We start from the raw sequence: 10,209 nt of genomic DNA on the forward strand, positions 1-10,209 counted from the left end.
AATTTTTACAGATCCTTCATATGCCCAAATTATAACCCTCCTCCAAATTGCAGCTCATTCAAATCATCTGTGTGAGCCCAGGTTCAGTTTCTATTTTATGGCCAGATTGGCACATTGCAAAGCAAGTGTTATCTAGACCCCTCCTATTACCCTAAAACTTTTTCGGCACTCTTCCATACCCAAATCATTGCCACATGATAATATTCAGCTCCATTTTCCTGGCAAATCTTCCTTAGAAAATTTCCAAAGTTTCTATCTAGAGAGAAGCTTTGTGAAGTAAGTACTAGCTAGGCTTACCCGAATGATATCAAAATTTACCAGGGCATGACCATACCTATTTAACTTACCTGCACCAAATTTGAGCTCATTTAAGTTATCCAACTTTTGTCACTAATTTTCCCAAGTTTCTGTCCAAAGAAGAGCATTGTGAAGGAAGTACCACTTTGGCATGTCCAAATGGTATCAATTTTGTACAGTGCTTTCCTATGCCCAAATACCATCCTCCACAAAATTTCAGCTCAATTCATTCATTATTTTGAGCCCACCTTCAACATTCATATTTCTGTCTAGTGTGGTACTTTGCAAAGCAAGTACCACCTAGACTCCTCCTTTTGAGCTGAAAATTTGTGAAGATAGTCTTCTTAGTAGGTGATCATCCTCAGCCAAAACTCACGCCCATTGGCCATGCGCATTTCCCGTATCGCTAATCAAACACTTGGCTGCTAATTCATACTTGAGCATAGTTCGGTCTCCTCGTGAGAATATTATGTTGTAATTTTCTTCCTAGCACCTACCTGGGGAGTGCCCAACCCACTAGACATGCCTAGGCCGCCCAGAACGCAAGGCAACGCCACGGTCACGCGGTGACCACACGGCGGCCATGCGAGTTTACGCGCTTTGGAGTTGGGGCCCTCGGCCACCATCCAAACCTTGATGTATCGCCACCAAACCATGTATTTCTAATTAAATAGATACTTTTGTACCTAAAAAATGATTTTTGGAAAAAAATAAAGAGCAAACTATGAGGCAGACGCAGTTCAAATTTGACCCGCTTCCAGCTGAATCGGCGGAAATTTGTCTTTTTCACCAGAGGTGTATCAAAAGATTTGGGCACCCAACCATTTTGTCAATTTTGCATTAAATATGGCCTAGTATTTTATAAAATTGATTTGGTCCAAATTTTCAACAAATATATGGTATGTCCTTCACACAAAAAAAATCATTTTGGGCACTCGGAAAATGGAAAATGATTTTTTCGTCCAAAGAAAATGAAAAGTTCCTTAGGCAACATTGTTTTCCATTATAATATGCACCCTTGTGCATAATATGAAATCATTTGAACAAACTATGCCATGAATGTGGCCATAAGATTGATCATTTGGTTTGAAAGCCATTGATGTCCACACATGATAGCTCGTTTCTGAGAACACTTTTAAAAATAATTGTTGTATTACAAGTTTATTGTTTTTCCTAATAACTTTGCCACATATAATGACACAATTCGAAGGTTTTCCAATTATTTGATTTTTTTAAATTTTTTATGCCCGTTTGAAAATACGGTCAAAACAGCGGGCATGACTGTTCCTAGCTAGTGGTTGAATCTTGGAAATTTTTTGTTGTTTCTCTGATTAAATAAATACTTTTTTACCTAAAAATAATTTTTGGGGAAATAAATAGCAAACTATGAGGCAGCCGCAGTTCAAATTGGACCCGCTTCCAACTGAATCGGCAGAAATTTGTCTTTTTCACCAGAGGTGGATCAAAACTTGTGAAACCCAACCATTTGGTCAATTATGCATTAAATATGGCCTACTATTTTAGAAAATTGATTTGGTCGAATTTTGCAACAAATATTTGGTAGGTCCTTCACAAAAAACTCATTTTGGGCACTCGAAAAATGGAAAATTGATTTTTTTGTCCAAAGAAAATGAAAACTCTCTTAGGCAACATTATTTGCCATTCCAATATGCACCCTTGTGCACAATATAAGATCATTTGAACAAATTATGCCATGAATACGGCCATAAGATTGACCATTTCGCTTGAAAGCCATGAATCTTCATAGATGATAGGTCATTTATGAGAACACTTTTTAAAAGAATTGCTATATTATAAGTTTATTATTCTTCCTGGTAACTTGGTCACATATAGTGATACAATGCGAAAGTTTTCCAATTTTTTGATTTTTTTGAATTTTTAATGTCCGTTTTAAAATGCGGTCAAAACGGCGGGAATGACCGTTCCTAGCTAGTGGTTGAATCTTGGAATTTTTTTTGAGATTTCTCTGATTAAATAGATACTTAAGTACTTATAAATGATTTTTGAAAAAAATAAAAAGCAAACTATGAGGCAGTTGCAGTTCAAATTTGACCCGCTTCAATCGACGAAAATTTGTCTTTTTCATGAAACGTGGATCAAATCTTTTGACACCCAAATTTTTGGTCAATTGTGCATTAAATATGTCCTAGTATTTTATAAAATTGATTTGGTACAATTTTGCAACAAATATATGGTAGGTCATTAAAAAAAGACATTTTAGACACTCGAAAAATGATTAAAAATAGATAGAAAGATCAGAATTGCATACAAATTGGTCCTTATCCATAAAATGTGGTCTAACTTCAATGAAAATTTGTGTGGTGCCCTTTTGCAATTTTTTTTGATAACTACTTTACAAAATCCTTCTATTTTTAATATTTGAAAACTATTTTAAGTTACTGGGTTTTCGAATCAATCAAAACTCTTCCCACAAATCGATGACATGGCGCACATTCATTCATCCATCCATCTCTCCATCCCAAATCCATCTACAGAAAAAAAAATAATGAAAAAGAGATACCCCACTCGCAGCCCAAACCCTAGATCAGATCCCATCAACCCCTCCCACCATCGCATCCCTCCTCCCTCGTCCCCATCTCCTCACCGCCGCCGCCACCTCCTCCCCGTCCCCGGCACCCTCCCGATCCAGTCCTCCGTCTCATTCCCTTCGTCCAAACCCACCAACGCGACGGCGCACCCACCCACCCACCAACGCGGGCTCCTCTCTCCCTCGTCTCTCCCTCTCCCCCGCACCACTCCTCGCTGCCGCCACCACCACCACCTACGGCGCCCGATCCCGCCTGAATCCGGTGTCCTCCGGCGGCGCCGAGCACACCACGGTGACCCCATCCCTCCGCTGCTTCCTCCCATCCATGGCGGCGAGCGAGCCAGCCAAATCGACCCCCGTTCCCCGAAAGCAGCGGCAGCACCACCCACCCATGGCTTCCCTGACGGCGAGATCCGGCCTCCGCTCCCTGGCGGCGCGCGCCAGGCCCCCCGCCCCGGCCCCGGTTGGGTGCCGCATGTACACCTCGCGAACCCTCCCTCCCTCTCTTCTATCCCCCGATTCGATCGATCGTTTGACGTGGATTTGGGGATTTTTCTCGTTTGATTGATGATGATGCCTCGCAGATGAGACGACCAAGTGGGAGAAGATCACCATCATGGGGGCCGTCACCTGCACCCTCCTGACGGCCTGGAACCTCTCCAAGGGCCACCCCCACTTCGACGAGCCGCCGGTCAGATCTCGTGCCTATGTTATATTTCGGGTCTTGTGGTGGCCGTGACCCGGGTCTGATTTGTTTCTCGTGTTGCAGGCCTACCCCTACCTGCACATCCGCAACAAGGAGTTCCCCTGGCGTATGAATTGTCTACCCCTTCCTTCCCGTGCCCATTTCAATGCCTACGTCTGTAACTTCCTCCTTGATTTGACTGTTTGCGATGTGATTTTTATCAAAAGTCACATGGTTTGATTGGATGCGATATGCTTTGGGTTAAAATGGGCAATATGTGTATGCTTTGGGTTTCACATTTCCTTCTAGGTATATGGTGTGTTTCATTTGTTAGTTGGATTCAGCTGTACACAACTCACTGAAATACTGAATAATGTTAATGATTCAGTCCTTCTCCTTCGCGCGAGTCCTCTCCCCTGCTGCAGTCCTTCTCCTTCACCCGCTGTTGTCTCTCTCTCCCACATCTTTGCTGCTGCTCTTCTTCCTCACCTCCATTGCTGCTGCTCTGCTTCCTCACCTTCATTGCCGCTGCTTCTCTTGTGAACCTCAAACTGTTGTTGCTCTTCTCTTAAGTCCCCACGCTGCTGCTGCTAACCCTGGTGTTGCTCCTCTATTGCTGCACCTCCTGCTGCTTGCCTCTTCTCTGAATCCACTAAACCTGCTGCTGCGCTTCTTCTCTGAACCTCTTTCTTGCTGCTCGCTGCTACTCCTCTCTCTATCCCCATGCTTGCTTCTTCTTCTCCTAACCTCGCTGCTGATCTTCTCTGAAGTCTGAACCCCCTACTGATGTTGCTGCTCTCTCTCCCTATCTATTTCTCTCTCTTTCTTTCTCTATAACTAGTAGGGCGACCCGCACATTTGCGTGGCTAGACTTTGTATATTTCTTTCATATTTTTGTATTTTTTCTCTACCTGTAATCTATAGTTTTATTCCATACATCAGTACCTATATAAAAATGATAGTCAAAATATGTATCCTCAGGAATCATGATTAACCTTGTAGAAATGTTTGTATAACATTGTTTCTTAAGATATGTATGTGGTACAATGAAAGACTAAAGAGCCCTATGTCTTTGTCTAGCGATGCCAAAACATAGGCTTTGTTAATAATTTTGAGATTTCATTTCTCCACATTTTCGCACCCCTTCACATTTATATTTTCACCCAATATATCTTTAGGATCCCCAGTATAAATGTAAACCACGATAGCACGTAGCGGTACCTTGTTATATGTTCCATCATCGGCCTCTTCACCAACCACATTGTGCTTATTTTTCTATTAAGAAAATGTTATCCGTTCATATATATGCTTCCATGTCATCTCATCTTAATGTAATTCGAGAATGGTGCGAAAATTGCTAAAATAATCTCCCAGTGGTACTCATCAAAGCTTGTTACTTTTTGATCATGCCTATTACATTTACTTCTACTTCTACTTAATAAAATAAAGTTTAGATTACATACTTGACATGAATTGGTGCTTCCTTTTCTGCTAAAACAATCTCTACCATTCAGTGTGCCTTGTAGTTATACTTGATATTGTTTTCCCAGCCAGTATTTGCCCTATGTCTAGATGCTATTGGACTTATTTGTGTCGATGCATGAGCATTCCCATAGTATTTAAATTATAGAAAAAAATATGTTGACCAAGACATTGGCTTGAATTCTGCATTTGATTGTATAACATCTATGTGCAAGATATATATTTCTCTCCTCGAGTTCCCCACATAGAGGATGAAGCACTCATTTAAATATTTTTGTTAAAGACATGGGCATGTGATAATATATGCGTAATAAATGGCACTTAGATTAATTAACAACCTACCACACAAAATCATTTCAACAGTAATTACATGTCTAAACTTTGTGCCGTCTTACTCTTTCTGTGTCGCTACTATTTATGCAGCCATTTTGGTTTCGCGATAGAACAATATTATGCCTGTCAATCGTCATTGTAGACTGACCATTTTTCCGATGTTATTTTCTGTGTCAATGTTTCTCTACATCAGCTTACGTTGCAATCCTTTGAAATTGTATAACTACTATATTTTATATTTAATGTTAATATCATTTGCATTTTGAGAAAATTTTATGTTAAACTTTACATGCTACATTTTATATTTAAGTCTGGTAGCTAATATATGCTATTTTCATTTATTTTTCTCAAATTCAGATTTTTTTAGAACAACTTCACATAAAAATTGAAATGTACTCTTTCGCTATATATAATATTTTTTTTAAAATTCCACAGCTTTTTCTTGAGGGAAAGTTTACCTTCTCTTTAATATGTATGCGTACTGATCTCTCTCTTTGCACGTGTGCATGTTGGACTCAGTTGACATCGGGATGACATCACTCATATCAGTCTTGCCGGAGGCTAATCCTGTAGTGTCCGGCACTAATACGTACAGCCGGAGGCTGACTTTTTTTGAGTACGTAGGCACTAAAACATGCTTCAAATAGCAATGTGTCCATCATGGATCCTTTCCAAATTTTATCACAGCATAATTTATTTATTTTAATTGCTTGTGACACATACGTGGAAGCACCTTTTTCCCTTCCTTTCTTTACTATTAGTACATGCAATGCTTCTACGCATATATGTGCTGGACTCTTTTTTTTAGGATCTATATGTGCTGGACTCTAGGACGCGCACGTGTATCTCCGGCAACCTGTTTTTAGAAAAAAACTTAGCTGTAGTTTTTCATTCTTTCTTTTTTAGTTGGTTATTTCCAACTTCTTATTCGTGCATCATGTACGTGCCGGCTCGACATATATAACTTTAGAACGTAACATAATATCTTTAAATCTCAGCCGTAAATATTACTAATCAACAATGTATATTATTTTGCTTATGTGGAAGAATGTGGTGCCTTATTTGTCTTCTGTCTTCATTATATAATAGATAATAGATTCAATAGAACTAGTATTGTATAACGATATGACATGTTTAGTTTTAGACTTGTGTTGTGTGGTTTTAAATTGCTGATCCGTGAACTGAATTGTGGCATATGACTCTCTGTTCTTATGTGTGGTAATTAGTTACACCTGTCACATGTGTTCTGCACTTGTTGAATAAATGACTTCAGTTTGTAGTACTTGTGTTAGCTTTGTTCCTGTGGTATAAATGTTTTCAATTTGTAGTACTTGGGTTAGCCGAGCATCATCGCTGATCGTCTAGTCCCAAGGAGAAACGACATCCGCTGTTTGTGGGTGATTCACTTAGCTATATTTACAGCCGATCACCTAGTTGCATTTATTTACTGTTGTTGCTATGCCATCGTGATGACACATTCGTTCATGTTGTATTGCTATTGATTTTGTCTCTCTCGTGACGGTATTTTGGCATTGTTATGCAGGAGCCATGGGTTTGACTTCGGCAAAGGGGATCGCCCTCACCGTCTCCTTGTTTTGGCCTCCTCGCGTTTCTGCTCGGTGTCATTTATCTGTTATACTATATGAATCATGCATGCTGATACACTACTGTGCAAGTTCTATGGTATGTGAGTTCCTTTTGTTGCTGCAAGCATTGATACAATATGTCATGTTTAGGGAGCTCTGCATCTGAGTCTCGGTCATCCTGCACAGCGAGGAGTTGGGCCAAGGGAGCAAGCAGTGCTGCTGGTTCCTTGAGGCCGGATTGAGTAAGATGGTGCACCACGACGTGTGGCACGAGTAAGAGGCTTTTGTATGAACAAGTCCAGTTTTTTTATTCACAACATCTAGCTTGTAGATTCAGCAATTATCTTTGCAAGGTCGTCATGGAACTTATCCATTGACCTATCATCCATGCTTGTTTTTGAGCTACTGCCACTTTGAGCTATTGTAGGCCTGGAGCTGCTATGTTCCATTGTTGGACCAATCGATTGCGACCTCTTAGATCTGTCATATGGAGTGGATAAATTTAGAGCGAGCTTACTAGTAATCTGAGCACCTGTTAGTTTAGTCCGGTAGGGGATTAGAGTGAAATGATCATGTAGGAAGTTGGTACCATAAATATATGAATGGCTACAATCCTTGAGAGAACCTGGCTCTACTTTTGCAAATGTTTAGTTTACTCATGATATGGTTTCTGTAGCTATGTGGCGCCACATTAAACATTTGTTTGATGTAAATAGTGGTCTGAGTTGCTTAGTTTTGGTGCTTCAGGTTGATGCATTGGCACATGCGAACTATTGAGGATAGGGTATCCTTTTTGGCGCAGTAAGCGATTGGATTAGGCAAGTTCAGTTCTGCAATCTCTTAGATATTATTTTTGGTTCTTCTGTGATGATTTCAGCAGCTCTGAAAAAATGTTGGGCTGTATATTTTGTGATTGTGTGCAATTCAATCATTATCTGCATGTTCTTGCTAGCAAATGTTGTTAGTAGAGGTTAGAAACACATAAATTCTGATGTTGTGCATTTAAATTCTGGGATTGCATGTTATTTGCAATCAGCTATGACTGCCGGCATTTAGATTCCATTTATTTGATGTATTTGAATTCAGGCCCTTCGATATGAATGGCCATATCAAAATATAGGCAGCCATATTGTTTCAAAACGCCGGGACTTGGTGTCTTTAGCTTACAAAAATAGAACCGAAGATTCGTATGCTCATTGCAATGTGCTAAATCAGGAGCACCTTTGTTCCATAATGTGTTTTGTTAACAGCCACTTTTGGCTAGGAGTTGTGCTAGCGAATTACTTCTTGTTGTGCCTTGTTTTTATCAGTTCTTGTACTGCAGCTCTTACTTATAAATGTGGCAATTCCTCTTTTACAGGAGCTTCAGGCATAAAAGGAAGTTGGAAGTGTGAAACCATGAAGATTGCTCAAGAAAGTACGGTATATTATATATTGTAATAGTAGACATATCTAGGTTGTAAAGATTGTAATAGACTAATTTAGTGTTGTTTTCGACGAATTTCATGTGCTCTCTGGTCTGTTTGAAATATTGATTCTGTATGTGTTTTCAATACTTGTGAAATGGAAACCTGCGATCTACATAAAAATGGGTGATAAGTTTTGAATTTTTTGTCGTGTGGGACCAGCTATGAGATCAACATGACAAGTGGGACCAATTTGACTAGTGGGACAAGCTTCAAAATAAAATGTCCGAAAATGTATAATAAGAAGATTGTAAAAAGGTTGTGGCCCGGAAATTAAAAAGGAAGAATAGTTGGGCCAGGCCCATGTAGCTAAAAAAATTAATAGAAAAAAATCAAATAGGCTGAATTGTTGGGTTAGGCCCATGTATAACAGCGAACTGGATCGGGCTGATTTTAACCACGTCAGCTTGCCACGTCGGATCCGACGTGGCCTACGCAGACAGCTAGCGACCAAAACAGAAGGTCGTTGAAGGTTTTGGTCGTTGCTTTCCATGACCTTCTCACACAGAAGGTCGTTAATTTCAGTTTACAACTGTCAGCTTTTGATCTTCTGTTTTTGGTCACGAAAAGGTCGCAAATGAAAAATAATGATCTTTCAGCGACCAATAGTGATGGTCGCAAGTTGACATATTTCTTATAGTGATGAAGTGACTATTCAATCTTTCTCTGTCTATTTTCAAATGGCACTGCATGCAGTGACTATACTATTCTCTTGTGCAGTTCAACCAAAATTGCGGTCACTTTGTGTGTTTGCCAAATAGCAACGGGCAGACATCTCTGTCTGCACAAATATCAAGCAGCTAGTAAACATATACCCCACCTTATATTTTCGGTTTAAACATGTCTCTTCCGCTTAGCATCTGTCATGTTTTGCACTGGACAATTTGATACAGTCATGTTTTGCCCTGGACAATTTCATATTGAATTGATTTGCTTGTTCAGAGTAGAAATATAGCGCCTATTCTTCATCAGACCAAGGATATCAATGTTCGTGGTGATGGAAGAGGTGAAATCGATAGAACCGAAATTGAGCATCCAATCATTGAGTCATGTCCTGCACCTCCAATGTAGGTCCACCCTGCCAATAAATTCACATGCAAACCACTAGTATTACTATCTAATGATAGTACAAAAAGAGTAGCAAGATAGTAGCAAACCATGTACCTTCTTAATGAACAGCTCATAGTGCCACCAATTGGATATAAAGGTTTGGAAGAAAACATGCTCCTGATGTTGAACCAGTTGGACTTTTTGTGCAGTTCCACTATAATCGAGCATCCCAATTTGCGTAGATATTGAAAGTGTGATTACTATAAAAGTGGCACTAGTTGAAGCATAGACTCACAAATATAAGTATTCCAATTTCTTAATGTGAAAAGGTAGCAAGACTGTTTCTAACCACCTGTTCGAAGGAATAAATAAGGCAACAACGGCTGATGTCAGAAAGGCATATATAGTTCTTTCTGAAAGAATGATCGATTCCTAACCTTTCCTCTTCTTTTAAGCATATTTTATGCAGTTCAACTAAAATAAAATGCCATCACCGCCTTGACAATTCAGTGACACTGTACAAAAGAAATGACTTAATATTACATCATGATGTCAGGTATGTAGTCGACAGGCATTAGAGACAAACTTACAGACCTCCTCCGATAACATAATGAATATTAATTTTAACAAAGGTGTGACTAGCTTTACCGGGATAATTTTAGTGAACTCTACACCCTCTGTTTCTTAATATAAGACGTTTTCGCGGTTCAGTTTAAAGTACCCAAACGTCTAGTATTTAAA

General features: G+C 39.6%; 1 long non-coding RNA gene across 4 annotated transcripts; it reads left to right on the plus strand.

The window, feature by feature from the left end:
- The first annotated feature begins 3,462 nt into the window (after positions 1–3,462).
- LOC119329111 lies at positions 3,463–8,559 on the plus strand. 4 transcript variants are annotated; one of them, XR_005159293.1, is made up of 5 exons: positions 3,463–3,557; positions 3,636–3,678; positions 5,886–5,982; positions 6,910–7,225; positions 7,700–7,775. It is a non-coding gene; the product is annotated as an uncharacterized LOC119329111 (long non-coding RNA). The 4 variants fall into 4 exon arrangements; XR_005159295.1 differs by having other exon boundaries at positions 3,538–3,557; positions 3,636–3,725; XR_005159294.1 differs by lacking the exons at positions 5,886–5,982; positions 7,700–7,775 and adding an exon at positions 8,313–8,559 and having other exon boundaries at positions 3,467–3,557.
- Positions 8,560–10,209: the final 1,650 nt, after the last annotated feature.

The sequence above is a fragment of the Triticum dicoccoides genome, chromosome 7A (genome assembly GCF_002162155.2).
Source record: "Triticum dicoccoides isolate Atlit2015 ecotype Zavitan chromosome 7A, WEW_v2.0, whole genome shotgun sequence".
Taxonomy (NCBI): domain Eukaryota; kingdom Viridiplantae; phylum Streptophyta; class Magnoliopsida; order Poales; family Poaceae; genus Triticum; species Triticum dicoccoides.